The 16,619-nt window shown below is 48.6% G+C and overlaps 1 protein-coding gene and 1 long non-coding RNA gene across 2 annotated transcripts in view; one reads left to right on the top strand and one right to left on the bottom strand.

The window, feature by feature from the left end:
• The window catches only part of LOC104641365 (ras GTPase-activating protein 1-like), a 502,600-nt gene that overhangs the window by 303,928 nt on the left and 182,053 nt on the right, over positions 1-16,619 (top strand). The window lies entirely within an intron of this gene.
• The window catches only part of LOC142599225 (uncharacterized), a 154,488-nt gene continuing 151,670 nt past the window's right edge, over positions 13,802-16,619 (bottom strand). The window contains exon 3 of the long non-coding RNA XR_012832847.1: positions 13,802-13,993. This is a non-coding gene — a long non-coding RNA (uncharacterized LOC142599225). The remainder of the gene's footprint in view (positions 13,994-16,619) is intronic.

Here is a 16,619-nt window from a genome sequence, read left to right as displayed (position 1 = left end):
GAGAAATAAAACCAAATCTTAAAAACACCTCCCCCCACCCCTCCCATCTTCCCGGGCTCAACTTCACTCCCAGCTTCAACCTCTGCCCCCCCTCAGCGGCACAGGGGGACGGGGAGTGGGGGTTATGGTCAGTTCATCACGCGGTGTTTCTGCCGCTTCTTCATCCTCAGGAGGAGGACTCATCGTTCCCCTGCTCCAGCGTGGGGTCCCTCTCACGGGAGACAGTCCTTCACGACTTTCTCCAACGTGAGTCTCCTCCACGGGGTGCAGACCTTCGGGAGCAGACTGCTCCAGCGTGGGTCCCCCACGGGGTCACAAGTCCTGTCAGCAAACCTGCTCTGACGTGGGCTCCTCTCTCCACGGATCCACAGGTCCTGCCAGGAATTTGCTCCAGCGCGGGCTTCCCACGGGGCCACAGCCTCCTTCAGGTGTCTCCACCTGCTCCAGAGTGGGGTCCTCCATGGGCTGCAGGTGGAATCTCTACACCCCCTCATCCTCCCTCCATGGGCTGCAGGGGGACAGCCTGCTTCACCATGGTCTTCACCACGGGCTGCAGGGGGATCTCTGCTCCGGCACCTGGAGCCCCTCCTCCCCCTCCTTCTGCACTGACCTTGGTGTCTGCAGAGTTTCTTACATCTTCTCACTCCTCTCTCCGGCTGCAAAAGCTCTCCCTAACTGTTTTTCTCTTTCTTAAATATGTTATCACAGAGGCGCTGATTGGCTTGGCCTTGGCCAGTGGCAGGTCTGTTCTTGGAGCCAGCTGGCATTGGCTCTATCAGACACAGGGGAAGCTTCTAGCAGCTTCTCACAGAAGCCACCCCTGTAGCCCCCCCGCTACCAAAACCTTGCCACGCAAAACCAACACAGAGGGTAACAGAACACTGGAACAGGCTGCCCAGAGAGGTTGTGGAGTCTCCTCCTCTGGAGATATTCAAAACCCACCTGGATGCAATCCTGTGCAACCTGCTCTAGGCGAACCTGCTTTAGCAGGGGGGTTGGACTAGATGATCTCCAGAGGTCCCTTCCAATCTCTACCATTCTGTGATTCTGTGATTCTATATGCACAAAATCAAGTCTGCAATGCCAAGAAACACAATTTTAAAATGAAAAATATATGTTTATATGTTTAATGTTGAATTGAAATGTTTGTAAAAGTATCTTAAAAGCCCTGCTTGGCATGATTCCTATAACTTTCATGTTATAATTTTGAGAGACATAAATGCTCCCTAGTAGGGCTACAGAACAATCTATCCCTCTCATTTAACCCCACAGCTGTGGGAATAGGGCAGGGAAAAGTACAAAGAAAAGGGGCTCTAGTTAACCTGATGATTAAAGGTAAGGCTACAAAAAGGAAATAAAGGAATTCTTCTGGTTTATCTGTGTACAAATAGCAGTAGATCTGTGAGGGCTTTTAACTATATTAGCTGATGTTTTGCTTTGTGTTATTAAAAATTGGAGCCTGGGGTTCAAGACCAATTATAATGCCAAGTAATGGCATTTGGCTTCTACATGGTTTCTCTGGTACTTCTTATATTAGAATGGAAAACCCACGAGTTCAGTAAGAAATGTAGCTAACATGGTGTCCTGGTTTCGGCTGAGAGAGAGTTCATTTTCTTTCAAGTATCCGGTATAGTATTGTGATAAAACCATAGGGATGGGGTTTTTTTTGCTGAGCAATGCTTACACAGAGTCAAGGCCTTTTCTGCTTCTCACACCACCCCGCCAGCGAGTAGGCTGAGGGTGCACAAGAAGCTGGGAAGGGACACAGCCAGGACAGCTGACCCAAAGTGACTAAAGGGATATTCCATACCATATGACATCATGCTCAGTTTATAAGGAGCTTGGGGGAAGAGGAAGGAGGGGGAGGACACGTTCGGAGTGATGACGCTTGTCTTCCCAAGTAACCGTTATGCGTGATGGAGCCCTGCTTTCCTGGGGATGGCTGAACACCTGCTTGCCCATGGGAAGTGGTGAATGAATTCCTTGTTTTGCGTTGCTTGCACGCATGGCTTTTGCTTCACTTATGAAACTGTCTTTACCTCAACCCATGAGTTCTCTCACTTGCACTCTTCCCATTCTCTCACCCATCCTGTCGGGGGGGCGGGGGGAGTGAGCCAGCAGCTGCATGGTGCTTAGCTGCCAGCTGGGACTAAAACCACAGCAGTCCTTTTTGGCACCCAATGTGGGGCTTGAAGGGTTGAGATAATGAGAGATCTGACCAGAGCATGTTAAATTAGTTGTGAGCATATATTGTATTAGTTTAATAGTTGCTGGACACAATGTTGTATTATTTGTTCTCATCGTTGTGTTATTTAAGTCCTTACTGGTATTATGTGTTTACTACGGTGCTGTTTATCTTTTCTGGGAGTTGCATGAGGATGTTCCTTTTGCTGCATGGTGTTCTACTCGCTTATAATAAGACAGCACTACTGGCCGTGAGAAAATTTTGGTTTGTGTATTCAGCATTGCTGTCAAGAGATACCTCAGGTGCTATCTCCTGGGAAGTATTAGGAATTATATTCTCTATCTTTTTTCTTCGGAGAAGCAATCTATGGGGACATAGAGGGGAACACCTTCACCATCCCTTTCTCCTTCAGGCTAGTTACAACAGCTCTTACAACAGCTCCTGAGAATTTTGAATATCCCTGGGATGTTCAGACCAGCATGCTTCTATTACTAAGTCTCATTAATGTGTTTCAGGTCTTGTTTGGGGTTAAACTCTTTAAAAATATCACCCAGAGATCTGCTCCGAGGCTGGATAATTATGAGTGGCAGGGTGTGTGGGGTATCATGGGCAAATGTCTACAGCAGTGAGCACCCCAAGTGCTTTGGAAATTCACCCCTTAACAAATGCAGAATCCTGAAAATTTAGTGGAATGTTTGGAAGAAGTATGCTGTCGCCCTAGCTATTCCAGAGAGACACAAATCACTGCACTGTGCTGGGGCCTGGCCCATGCCTACTGAGCTCTGTTCAACACTATTCATTACCCTCAAAGGGAAGAAAAGATCTCTGGATCTGGATGACAAAATGACAAGCACTGCGGCTACTCCAACCCTGGTGGCAGGCACTGTGGCCACTCCAGCCCCAGTGGCAGGCACCATGGCCACTCCAACACTGGTGGCAGGCACTGTGGCCACTCCAACCCCAGTGGCAGGCACTGCGGCTGAACCAAAAGACCAACCCATGCTGGTATCAGTAGCCCCTATACAGAAGAAGAAATAGACGAAGAAATCGGTTCACTTAGTAAAGGATGACAATGAACCTGGGTCATCACGAGAACAGGAGGAAGAGGCAGAACCAGAGGTAATCACCCGATCCCTGTCCCTGAGTGAGCTGAGAGATATGAGAAAGGATTTAAGCCATCATCCAGGGGAGCAAATTATCACCTGGCTGCTCCGGTGCTGGGATAATGGGGCCTGGAATTAGAGGGTAGGAAGCCCAAGCAGCTAGGATCCCTGTCTAGGGAAGGGGGCATTGACAAGGCGATTGGGAAGAAGACACAAGCCCTCACTCGCTGGACGTCACTTTTTTCAAGCGTGAGGGAAAGGTATCCCTTCAGTGAAGATGATGTATGTTGGTCAGGGAAGTGCACCACCATGGAACGAGGTATCCAGTACCTGAGGGAATTAGCTGTGTGGGAGATGGTTTATTATGACCCAAACAAAACGCAGTTACTCACAGATCTTCATGAAGCCCAGTGCACATGACACATGTGGCAGACATTTGTACGGAATGCACCATCGTCATATGCCAACTCATTAGCAGTGATGGAGAGGGAAGGTGAAAAGCTGCCAACAGTGGATAAAATAGCTGGCCGACTCCGACAGTACAAAGAAAGTCTCTCTTCCTCCCTCGTCTTGGCTGTGGAGAAACAGTCCTGGGATTTCCAGGTTGGATGAGGCTTTGGGCAACGTGGTCTAGTGGAGGGTGTCCCTGCCCACAGCAGGGGGGTTGGAACTAGATGATCTTTATGGTCCCTTCCAACCCAAACCATTCTATGATTCTATGATTCTATGATTTCCAGCAATTCAGAGAGGATATGCCCTACTCCCCGCCTGTTCGGACCAGTATCTCAGCTATTAGGAGTATGTGTTCCTCTGCTCAAGAGAGAGGATATAGAGGGTAAACACCACAAGGCACCCTGTGGTTTTTCCTACATGACCATGGAGAGGACATGAGGAGGTGGGATGGAAAACCTACCTCAACCTGACAGGCACGAGTATGTGAGCTGCAAAGAAAAACAAATCACAAAAGAGGGTTCCTCCAGGAAAAATGCCACTCTGCTTTCCCACGGGCAGTCCCTGACAGCGAGTGGAAGGCCTGATTGTACTTATGATCCTCCTGAAGGGACTTCTAAGTCCTTTTTGCAAGAAGTGAGTAGCGAATATGATGACCAGGATTAGAGGGGCCCTGCCTCCAGCCAGGTAGAGGAGAGGGACAAATGGGTTTAATGGACTGTGTGGATCCGATGGCCTGATACGTCAGATCCAAAAGAGCATAAGGTTCTAGTGGACACTGGTGCACAGTGTACCCTAATGCCATCAAACTATGAAGGGGCAGAACCCATCTCTATTTCTTGAGTGACAGGGGGATCCCAACAGTTGACTGTACTGGAGGCTGAAGTGAGCCTAACTGGGAATGAGTGGCAAAAGCACCCCATTGTGACTGGCCCAGAGGATCCATGCGTCCTGGGCATAGACTAGCTCCGGAGAGGGTATTTAAAAGATCTAAAATGTTACTGATTGGTCTTTGGTATAGCTGCCTTGGAGATGGAGGAAAGTGAACAGTTGTGTACCTTGCCCGATCTCTCGTTGGATCCTTCTATTGTGGGGGCTGAAGAACAACAGGTTCCAACTGAAGGGCAAGAAAGAAGACCCTGGTAATTACAGGCCTGTCGGTCTCACTTCAGTGCCTGGTAAAATTATGGAGAAAATTATGCTGGGAGTTATCGAAAAACACCTGAAGGACAACGCAGTCATTGGTCACAGCCAACACGAGTTTGTGAGAGGAAGGGCCTGTTTAACAAACTTAGTTTCCTTTTACGACAAGGTCACCCATCTAGTTGACCGAGGGAAGCCAGTTGATGTCATTTTTTTTAGATTTCAGTAAAGCTTTCGATAGTGTCTCTCACAGTATCCTTCTGGACAAAATGTCCAGCATACAGTTTGACAAAAACATAGCGCGATGGGTGAGCAACTGGCTGATGGGTTGGGCCCAAAAAGCTATGGTAAATGGGGTTACATCAGGCTGGCAGCCAGTCACTAGTGGGGTTCCCCAGGGCTCCATTTTAGGGCCAGTTCCCTTTAATGTTTTCATAAATGACTTGGATGTAGGACTAGAAGGTGTCGTGAGCAAGTTTGCGGATGACACCAAATTGGGAGGAGCTGTCGATTCCGTCGAGGGTGGAGAGGCCTTGCTGAGAGATCTGGACAGATTGGAGAACTGGGCAATCACCAACCACATGAGGTTTAACAAGGGCAAGTGCCGGATTCTGCACCTGGGAAGGGGCAGCCCTGGCTATACATACAGACTGGGCGAGGAGACGCTGGAGACCAGCCATGCTGAAAGGGACTTGGGGGTCTTGGTCGACAGCAAGTTGAATATGAGCCAACAGTGTGCCCAGGCTGCCAGGAAGGCCAACCGTATCCTGGGGTGCATCAAGCACGGCATTGCTAGCCGGTCTAGGGAAGTGATTGTCCCACTCTACACTGCGCTGGTGCGGCCTCACCTCGAGTACTGCGTGCAGTTTTGGGCGCCACAGTACAAAAAGGACATAAAACCATTGGAGAGTGTCCAAAGGAGGGCAACAAAGATGGCGAAGGGTCTAGAGGGGAAGACGTATGAGGAGAGGCTGAAGTCCCTTGGTTTGTTCAGCCTAGAGAAGAGGAGACTGAGGGGAGACCTCATCGCGGCCTACAGCTTCCTCACGAGGGGGAGCGAAGGGGCAGGTGCTGATCTCCTCCCTCTGGTGACCAGTGATAGAACCCGAGGGAACGGAACGAAGCTGTGACGGGGGAGGTTTAGGTTGGATATCAGGAAAAGGTTCTTCACCGAGAGGGTGGTCGGGCACTGGAAGAGGCTCCCCAGGGAAGAGGTCACAGCACTGAGCTTGACTGAGTTCAAGAAGCGTCTGGATTATGCTCTCAGTCATACGCTCTGATTCGGCTGGTCCTGTGTGGAGCCAGGAGTTGGACTTAATGATCCTTATGGGTCCCTTCCAACTCAGGATATTCTATGATATTCTATGATAATTGCTACCACAGTGGTGCACTGGTGGCAAGATTGCACCAACCGAGACTCTTTGATTCCCATCCATAAATTGATTCGTTAACTGGAGTCAGGGAGTGATCAGCAGAACTTGCTCACCCATTAACAGTCCCATATGGCCAGTGCGGAAGTCCAATGGGGAGTGGAGGTTGACAGTAGTCTATCATGATCTGAATGAAATCACACCGCCACTGAGTGCTGCTGTGCCAGACATGCTGGAACTTCAATATGAACTGGAGTCAAAGACAGTCAAGTGGTATGTCACAAATGATATCACTAATGTATTTTTCTCAATTCCTTTGGCAGCAGAGTGCAGGCCACAGTTTACTTTCACTTGGAGGGACATCCAGTACACCGGGAACCGACTGCCCCAGGGGTGGAAACACAGCCTCACCATTTGCCGTGGACTGATCGAGACTGCACTGGAACTGGGTGAATCTCTAGAACACCTGCAATACATCGATGACATCGTTCTATGCGGTAACACAGCAGCAGAAGTTTCTGAGAAAGTAAAGAAAATAATCCAAATGCTTCTGAAAGTTGCTTTTGCTATAAAACAAAGTAAGGTCAAGGGACAGGTGATACAGTTCTTAGGAATAAAATGGCAAGATGAGCGTCGTCAGATCCCAATGGATGTACAACAAAATAGCAGTCATGTCTTCACCAATCAACAAAAATGAAACACGAACTTTCTTAGGTGTTGTGGATTTCTGGACAATACATATCCAAAATCACAGTCAGATTTTAAGCCCTCTCTACCATGTAACCCGGAAGAAGAATGGTTTCAAATGGGGCCCTGAGCAACGACAAGCCTTTGAACAAACTAAACAGGAAATAGTTCATGCAGTAGCCCTTGGGCCAATCTGAACAGATGTAAAAAACGTGCTCTGCACTGCAGCCAGGGAGAATGGCCCTACCTGGAGTCGCTGGCAGAAAGCACCAGGGGAGACTTGAGGTTGACCTCTGGGGTTTTGGAGCCGGGGATATAGAGGATCCGAGGCCCGCTGCACTCCAATGGAAAAGGAGATATTGGCAGCATATGAAGGGGTTTGAGCTGCTTCGGAAGTGATTGGTATAGAAGCACAGCTCCTCCTGGCACCCCAACTGCTGGTGCTGGGCTGGATGTTTAAAGGGAGAGTCCCTTCTACACACCATGTAACTGATGCTACGTGGAATAAGTGGGTCGCACTGATCACACAACAGGCTAGAATAGGAAGCCCCAATCACCCAGGGATTCTGAAAGTGATCACGGACTGGCCAGAAGGCAAAGATTTTGGAATGTTGCCAGAGGAGGAGATGACGTGCTGAAGAGGCTCCACAATATAATAAACTGCCAGAAAATGAGAAGCAATATGCCCTCCTCACTGATGGGTCTCACAAGGCACAGAAGCTGCTGAAGGAGAAGGTGAATCGAGCCAGTTTGCAGAGGTGAAAGCCATCCAGCTGGCTTTAGACATTGCTGGAAGAGGAAAGTGGCCAATGCTCTACCTCTGTACTGATTCATGGATGGTGGCAGATGCCCTGTGGGGGTGGTTACAGCAGTGGAAGCAGAGTAACTGGCAGCACAGAGACAAGCCATCTGGGCTGCCCCATTGTGGCAAGATATTGCTGCCCAGCTAGAGAAGGTGGTTGTAAATACATCACGTAAATGCCCATGTACCTAAGATTCAGTCCACTGAGGAACATCAGAGCAAGCAGCAGTGGGATCAGGCTGCCAAGATTGAAGTGGCTCAGGTGGATCTCGACTGGCAGCGTAAGGGTGAATTATTTATAGCTCGGTGGGCTCATGACACCTCAGGCCATCAAGGAAGAGATAGAACATGTAGATGAGCTCGTGATCAAGGGGTGGATTTAACCATGGATGCCATCTCACAGGTGATCCATGAATGTGAAACATGCACTGCGGTTAAGGAAGCCAAGCGGTTAAAGCCCGTATGGTATGGAGGACGATGGTTGAAATATAAATATGCTGAACCCACATCATGGTTTCCCTCTGCTGCCTTCTCACAAGTATTACTAAACATTGCCTCTTCTTTTATACCCTTTTTCTGAAACAGAACACTTTTTCCTACTCATCATTGAATAATCTTAGCATAATATCTAGTCTAAACCAATCAGAAAGTTTTGATGCTGTGTCCCCAAAATTAGACCTGTCCCTTTCTCTTTAGGCCCAGATGAAAACATTTTTATTCTTTCTTGTTCCACATCTGCTTTGCAGGACAATATTTATAAAGAATAGATATTTCATACGGTATTTTTAAAATTTATTATGTGACCTTTCCTTGAAAACTGAACATTAGCTTTAAAACAAGAATGAAAACATTTAGAGTTCAAAGTATAAAATAAACTTCATAGGATTTATCACAAAATGCCCATCTGGAACCTAGAAAGTTGATAAGGATTAAAGCCTATCCGCTGGCATTTGTGGACATTGGTTCAGGCTCTTTGAGAGTCTTGCTGTATTTCTATATAATTTCTGTCAGACAACACTCCCCACAACTGTATATAAATTTGCAGAAAAGGTATCTTTTTACATATTTGTAAACCTGACATTTCATAAGCAAAAATAGAGACGGATTCCCCTCTGGAAGAGAGGTGTCCCTTATCCGATGCAGAGCACCATCTTGCATGACTGAGAGTCACATATCTTTTCACCCAAAGACCACAATACACGCATAAAAAAAGGAAAGAGTGGAGCGATTTGCCAACAGGTCAGTGCCCATGTCACAGTTCAGCTTTCTTTTTTTCTGTTCTTTAAAATCTGGAATAAAGAAATCCAGTGGTCTAATATCTATCTGTGCAATAGCTATTTAAAACAGCAGAAATGTACCTGCTCCCATTAGCAATACTTCATAATATAAATGACATATAACATTTATTTCCCTTTATTTGTTATATAATATCTCATAAAAATATGTGTGCAAGTATATCTACTGACTATGTGTGGTGGGTTGACCCTGGCTGAGGGCCAGGTGCCCACCAGAGCCGCTCTATCATTCCCCTCCTTCTCTAGACAGGGGAGAAAAGGTATAACGAAAAGCTTGTGGGTCAAGATAAGGACAGGGAGAGATCATTCTCTAATTATCATCACGAGCAAAACAGACCGAACATAGAGAGGGAATTCATCTTATTTATTACCAAGCAAAACAGAGTAGAGGAATGAGAAAATCAAACCAAATCTTAAAACACCTCCCCCCACCCCTCCCATCTTCCCAGGCTCAACTTCACTCCCGGCTTCAACCTCCGCCCCCCCTCAGCGGCACAGGGGGACGGGGAATGGGGGTTATGGTCAGTTCATCACATGTTGTTTCTGCCGCTTCTTCATCCTCAGGGGGAGGACTCCTCTCATCGTTCCCCTGCTCCAGCGTGGGGTCCCTCTCATGGGAGACAGTCCTTCATGACCTCCTGCAACATGAGTCCTTCCCACGGGCTACAGTCCTTCACGAACTGCTCCAACGTGAGTCTCTCCCACGGGGTGCAGACCTTCAGGAGCAGACTGCTCCAGCGTGGGTCCCCCATGGGGTCACAAGTCCTGTCAGCAAACCTGCTCTGACGTGGGCTCCTCTCTCCATGGGGCCACAGGTCCTGCCAGGAGCTTGCTCCAGCATGGGCTTCCCGCGGGGTCACAGCCTCCTTCAGGTGTCTCCACCTGCTCTGGTGTGGGGTCCTCCATGGGCTGCAGGTGGAATCGCTACACCCCCTCATCCTTCCTCCATGGACGGCTGCAGGGGGACAGCCTGCTTCACCATGGTCTTCACCACGGGCTGCAGGGGAATCTTGCTCTGGCGCCTGGAGCACCTCCTCCCCCTCCTTCTGCACTGACCTTGGTGTCTGCAGATGTTCTTACATCTTCTCACTCCTCTCTCTGGCTGAAAAAGTGCTCTCTCTCACTGTTTTTCTCCTTCTTAAATATGTTATCCCAGAGGCGCTGATTGGCTTGGCCTTGGCCAGTGGCGGGTCCGTCTTAGAGCTGGCTGGCATTGGCTCTATCAGACACAGGGGAAGCTTCTAGCAGCTTCTCACAGAAGCCACCCCTGTAGCCCGCCCCGCTACCAAAACCTTGCCACGCAAAACCAACACACTATGGTATCTTCTACCTGTGGTATAGAATCATAGATTCATAGAATGGTTTGGGTTGGAAGGGACCTCAAAGATCATCTATTTCCAACCCCTCTGCCATAGGCAGGGACACTGTCTTTTAGTTTAAAGCCATTACCCCTCGTCCTGTCACTACACTCCCTGATAAACAGTCCCTCACCATCTTTCCTGGAGGCCCCCTTCAGGTACTGGTAAGACGCAATTAGATCTCCCCAGAGCCTTCTCTTCTCCAGGCTGAACAATCCCAACTCTCTCAGCCTGTCCTCATAGGAGAGGTGCTCCAGCCCTCTGATCAGCTTTGTGGCCCTCCTCTGGACTCTCTCCAACAGCTCCATTGTCTCTCCTGTACTGGGGCCCCCAGAGCTGGACGCAGTACTCCAGGTGGGGTCTCACCAGAGCAGAGTAGAGGGGCAGAATCACCTCCCTCGACCTGCTGGTCATGCTGATTATGATGTAGCCTAGGACACAGTTGGCTTTCTGGGCTGCAAGCACACGCTGCCGGCTCCTGTTGAGCTTCTCATCAATCAATCAATACCCCCAAGTCCTTCTCCTCAGGGCTGCTCTCAATCCATTCCTCGCCCAGCCTATAGTCGTGCTTGGGATTGCGTCAACCCACATGCACGACCTTGCACTTGGCCTTGTTGAACTTCATGCGGTTCGCACGGGCCCACCTCTCCAGCCTCTCAAGGTCCCTCTGGATGGCATCCCTTCCCTCCAGCGTGTCGACCCCACCACACAGATTGGTGTTGTCGGCAAACTTGCTGAGGGTGCACTCGATCCCACTGTCCATGTCGCCGACAAAGATGTTGAACAGTGCCGGTCCCAGGACTGACCCCTGAGGAATGCCACTCGTCACTGATCTCCATTTGGACATGGAGCCGTTGACCACAACTTTTTGAGTGCGACCATCCAGCCAATGCCTTATCCACCGAGTGGTCCATCCATCGAACCCATGTGTCTCCAATGTAGACACAAGGATGTCATGCAGGACAGTGTCAAATGCCTTGCACAAGGCCAGGTACATGATGTCAGCTGCCCTTCCCTTGTCCACCAACGCTGTAACCCCATCATAGAAGGCCACCAAGTTTGTCAGGCACGATTTTCCCTTAGTGAAGCCGTGTTGGCTGTTCACCAATCACCTCCTTATTTTCCATGTGCCTGAGCACAGTCTCCAGGAGGGTCTGCTCCATGATCTTGCCAGGCACGGAGGTGAGACTGACCGGCCTGTAGTTCCCTGGGTCTTCCTTTTTCCCCTTCTTAAAAATGGGGGTTATCTTTCCCCTCTTCCAGTCTGTGGGAACTTCACCAGACTGCCAGGACTTCTCAAATATGATGGAGAATGGCCTGGCCACTTCATCTGCCAGTTCCCTCAAGACCCACGGATGCATCTCATCAGGTCCCATGGACTTGTGCACCTTCAGGTTCCTTAGATATTCTCGAACCTGATCTTCTCCTATAGTGATTGGTTCTGCATTCTCCCAGTCCCTTCCTTTGCCTTCTGTGACCTGGGCAGTGTGGCTTGAGCACTTGATTGTGAAGACTGAGGCAAAGAAGTCGTTGCGTACCTCAGCCTTCTCCTTGTCCTGGGTAACTAGGTCTCCTCTTTCATTCCGGAGGGGACCCACATTTCCCCTTGTCTTCCTTTTATCACTAACATACCTATAGAAGCTTTTCTTGTTGTCCTTAATGTCTGTGGAGCTCCGGTAACGAGTGAATGTCACAAACACCCATCTTGAACGAGGGAGTGTCAACCAAGGGCAGAATCTGCAGAGACAGGGTGTCGTCTTGGGAGCCCATCCCCCTATTCCTGAAACATGCAGAGAAAGACCGTCTGCTGCGCATGCATGCCCTCGAGGGGTCATCGCTCGGTAAGCCCCGAATGGAGGGGGCAGTGAGACCCCCAACACCCCCACAGCCCACTGACCTATTTCTAGAACATCCCTGGACATTCCTGAATGCATACTGCACCTGCTCAGTGGTGACAAAACCCCACCTATGGAGGGGAAGCACATCGGGTTATGAAAAGGGGTAACATAAGTTTTCGGTACGTGCCCATCACCTAAAGGATTACAGCTATGAGCAGAAAACATCACTGGATCCAAGGGTGGTGATTTCTCTTTTTCTTTTCTTCTCTTTCTTTCTTTCTTTCTCTCTTTCTCTCTTTCTCTCCTTCTCTCTTTCTCTCCTTCTCTCTTTCTTTTCCTCTCTGCCACTCTCTTTGTTTCTACCTTCATTTTTGGCACATTAGGGTAATGTTACAAGTTTTGCTAAGCCATTATCTTTCATGGTTCCGCTGAGTTTTAAGTATTGTTATAACATTTGCCAAGCCGTTATCTTTTGTAGTTCCACTGAGTTTTTAAGTAAATTTGTGATTTGTTTGAACCTCTTGAGTAATTGTCGTTACTCCTGACTACCGCACAGAGAATTAAAAAGTTAACCTCACCCTCACCCACCAAGTGGGATGGGACATTAAATTGGCATCACAGACAGGATTCTCCATGAGAAGCAATAAAGAGGTTCCAGAAAAGGGGATATCAGCCAGAGCACTGAAGAAAGGAGACCTGATTTTTGGTTGAAGCCGAATCTCTGGCAGTAGGTCATGGCAACCTGGGATAAACCTGATCGTGACTGCTCCCTGCTGTTGGATTTGTTGAAGAGCTATAAAGCTTGCCCAACCCCAAAAGGGCGTAACTGGGCTGAGGAATATTGGCAGTCCCCGACAACTGTAGTGGAACAGATAAGAGACTTGGCAAAAGAAAATATGTTTAGGCCCGGAAAGGGAAAGGCTGTGGTTTGTGGTGTCTTGGGAGCTGTGTCGATAGCTGCCCAGAAGGACAAATACATTGTCAAACAAGCTGAGCGGGAAGCAAATGAGTCCCTTCAGGAACTGGTGGAAAAACTACAGGCAGAACTGGAAACGGAATGGGTGAAATGGCAGCTAGCTGAGAAAGCATTAGCGGATGAGAAAAGAATCATGGAAAACTTGAAGGGTAACCTACGAGATGCTTTTGTGAGGGTGTCGCGTAAAAGGGTACAAGTCTGATGTGTGGCTGAGGGAGGCCCTCCCGTTGAGTCACGAGGTTCAGAAAGGACCCCCTTGCTTTCTAAATTCCTTCTCAGAGAGGAGCCTAGGTGCGGCTAGGTCCAGTCTTAGTCCCAGACTTGGTCAATGGTTTATGTCTAAAGGGTTATGTGTGTAGCCACTTATCAGAGTCAACGTTTGCCTGTCAGAGCCCCACTAAGGACTTTCACTGAAACAGTTTCGCAAAGTTGAAAAGAAAAATAGGTAATTTATTGAGGCGACAGATATAAAAGTTCGGAATTGCCGTTGATAAATGCACTAACTGCAACAATTTTGAGCTCAAGTTAATAGTTCAGTGCTTTTGTTAATGATAGTTTTCCCGGGGTAGCATCTGACATAATCGGAGGCGCAAGTCTTACCAAAGAGGCGTCCCTGCTTGGGGAGGAGAGAGGTCCAGGCCCGTCGACCCGTCCGGATAGTTGGCGTTCTCGTCCTCAGAAAAGAGGATTCTAAATGCCAGATTTATACTTTTGGCCAGGTGGGACTAAGTCAGGTATTGTGTGCCGATTGGCCCTTAACAAGGCTTGTTGTGCAGTTGATCGGGGCTGGCGGGGGGAAGTGGCGGAGAACAAAGGCATTCAGTACAGAGGAGCGGTGGTCTGTTTAGTTTTACCAAAGTAACGTCAAGCTGTGAAGGCTCCCCCTCACCCCAGGCATCACTTAGTTGATTAAGGAGTAGACCCATCAGGCGCTGCATCTTGTTAAGATGAACAAATTGCTCATCTGCCCCTGTTCAGGTCCAGTGCTTATCAGTGCAAGATAAGCAAGTTGCTCAATCCCTGCTCTCGCCCAAGCTGGACTCCCCCAGGGCCCCTTCTGCTGGGTCATAATGGCCCTGTATTCGGCACCAACAAGCCTGGACAAGTCTGGCATCCCACAGAGGGATAGAGAGCTGAAGTTGCAGCTCCCTGGGGACCTTGAGAGCGAACCAGGATTTTCTAGCTTATCAAAAGAAGCCAACCTCATTGTGAGGGAGGTTGCCCCTCACTATCCATGGGAGGAGCTGGGGGCGGTGACAGAACCTGACCCTACTCCCAAGCTCCGGCCACTTATTAAAACTGAAGTCATGTATGACAGCGAAGATGCGGAACCCATTGTTACCACTGAAGAGATACCTTATACTGTTACTGAATTGGCAAAACTACAGGAAAAATATAGTGGGCAGGCTAAGGAAACTGAAACCAAATATGTGTGGAGGGTCTCCCTGACAGGTGGAGACAGAATAAGGCTTTCGGAGGAAGAGGCTCAGGGATATTGGGGTCCCCGTGTATTTTTGACCATAGATGACGAGCAGGAACCTTGGTCCCTGACCCAGAGGGTGGTATATTGGGCTAGACTCCTTGGAGAGAGGAGATCCTATTGCCATCCCCACCCCTGGAGTAAGCCAGCTTACAGAGAGTGTACAGAAGGCGTCTTGCCTCCAATTGATGCAAGATAGGCGCCTAGTTCCCTGCCAATCTTCCCCAATGTTGTTGTTTGTCAATCCGGACAGGATGACTCCCTTGATTAGAGGGTTACCTGACTCACTGAAGATTTATGCTGTGCAAATCCAAGACCAACTAAGAGCCACTGTAGCCATGGGACCTCAGGGTGGACTGAGTCTTACCTGGAGGAAATTTCACCCGAATTGATCAATTATGGCCGGTATGTGGGGTATGTCGGGAAGGAAGGGAAGGCACAAGCAGTGGTCCGTAGGATGGAGACAGAGAAGAAAACGCTCTGCCCTTGAGATAAGAGCCTTGTGGGGGGAGGCCTCAAGAAATCGGTTGTGGAAGGAAGGTCTAGATAAAGGTATTCCCCGAGAATTAATGGATGGCCTACCCCTCCCCAATTTGCAACTGCTGGTAAAAATGTGGAAACCGACAGATAAAGGCCAGCCGGGAAAGGAAAGCACCCCCAAGGCCCCTGTAACTCAGAGATCAGCCGCTCCCACAGCTCCCGTGGGGGGACCCACTGGCCCTCCAGGATTGGGAAACTCATTGCACTGTCCCCAGTGAGTGAGCCAGGGGACGGCCAGTGGGTATATTTTAGAAGGCTCACTGAAAACGAGCAGAGGCAACTACTGGTAACCTTTCCCCTTGGCCCTTTTAAGACTCCCGTCACTTTTCTGGTAGACACAGGGGCCCAAATGTCTGCTTTAAATGCTGATACCACAGACCGGAGTGGGATTGTCCCTGATAAAAAACAGATATAGGTTACCGATGTATCTGGATATTCCAAACCCCAACTTACAGCCTGAGTAAAGTGCTGGTTGCTGGTGTTACAGCAAAATAACCAAGACTATTGCTGCTAAGGACAACCATTGTATAGTCCTACTCCTGTGTTAGTTAATGTTTATCCAAACAATGTACTAAGACGTGATTGTCAAGAAGTAGAAACGTAACTCATAAATTGTTGAAGAATTGTTGAGGATTGCCAAAGGAGGAGGAAATTAGTGGAAAGGTAATTCCAACAAGGGGGAGATCGCGACTACTGACCCATGGACCACCCACTCTAATTATACCACCTACTCAAAAGATAAAGGCGGAGAAAAGAACTGAGCATGTGTTCTAGTTTGCATGATAGATGAAGAAATCTCAACCAATAATTTAATAGAATAACAATGCATATGTATTAGAAAGATGAATATGTTAATGTTGTATGTATAAATAACCACTGATTTGGAGCTTTGGGGTGTGCTGTCTTGGGGCAGACACCCATATCTGTGCAAATATGCAATAAAATACTTCTGCTCTGTGTGTATATTGACATATTGCACACCGGGTAAATGAACCTCAAGTTTTGGGACAACGGTTTTTGGTGACCCAGATGGGACCGCGCTGACAGCCTTGCCCAGATTTTCTTGCCATACCCGACTGGGAGAAGCAGACCGACTGGACTCCAGCACGCACTGACCTGTTGATTGGGGACTCCATCGACTCCTCTCATGCAGTCGGGTGGTGAGTGACACAACAGTGCAATGCTACTCAAAAAGAGGTATTTTTTTTAATAAGGGAAAAGGTCTAACTTCTGGGAAGTAGCTTGCATTTGTGGGACGTAGGGTGCCATTTGATTTCTGCATAAGATGCATCAATGAAAGATACACAGCAGTAGCATGGTATTATTTCCACACGTTGTTTTGGTTAATGAAGGGAGATGTCCCTCATTTTGGTATTTCTTTGGCAATGAAGG

This window comes from Balearica regulorum, chromosome W (assembly GCF_011004875.1).
Source record: "Balearica regulorum gibbericeps isolate bBalReg1 chromosome W, bBalReg1.pri, whole genome shotgun sequence".
NCBI classification, from domain to species: domain Eukaryota; kingdom Metazoa; phylum Chordata; class Aves; order Gruiformes; family Gruidae; genus Balearica; species Balearica regulorum.
The sequence above is the reverse complement of the archived record's forward strand: the minus strand, read 5'-3'. Positions and strand labels throughout refer to the sequence as shown.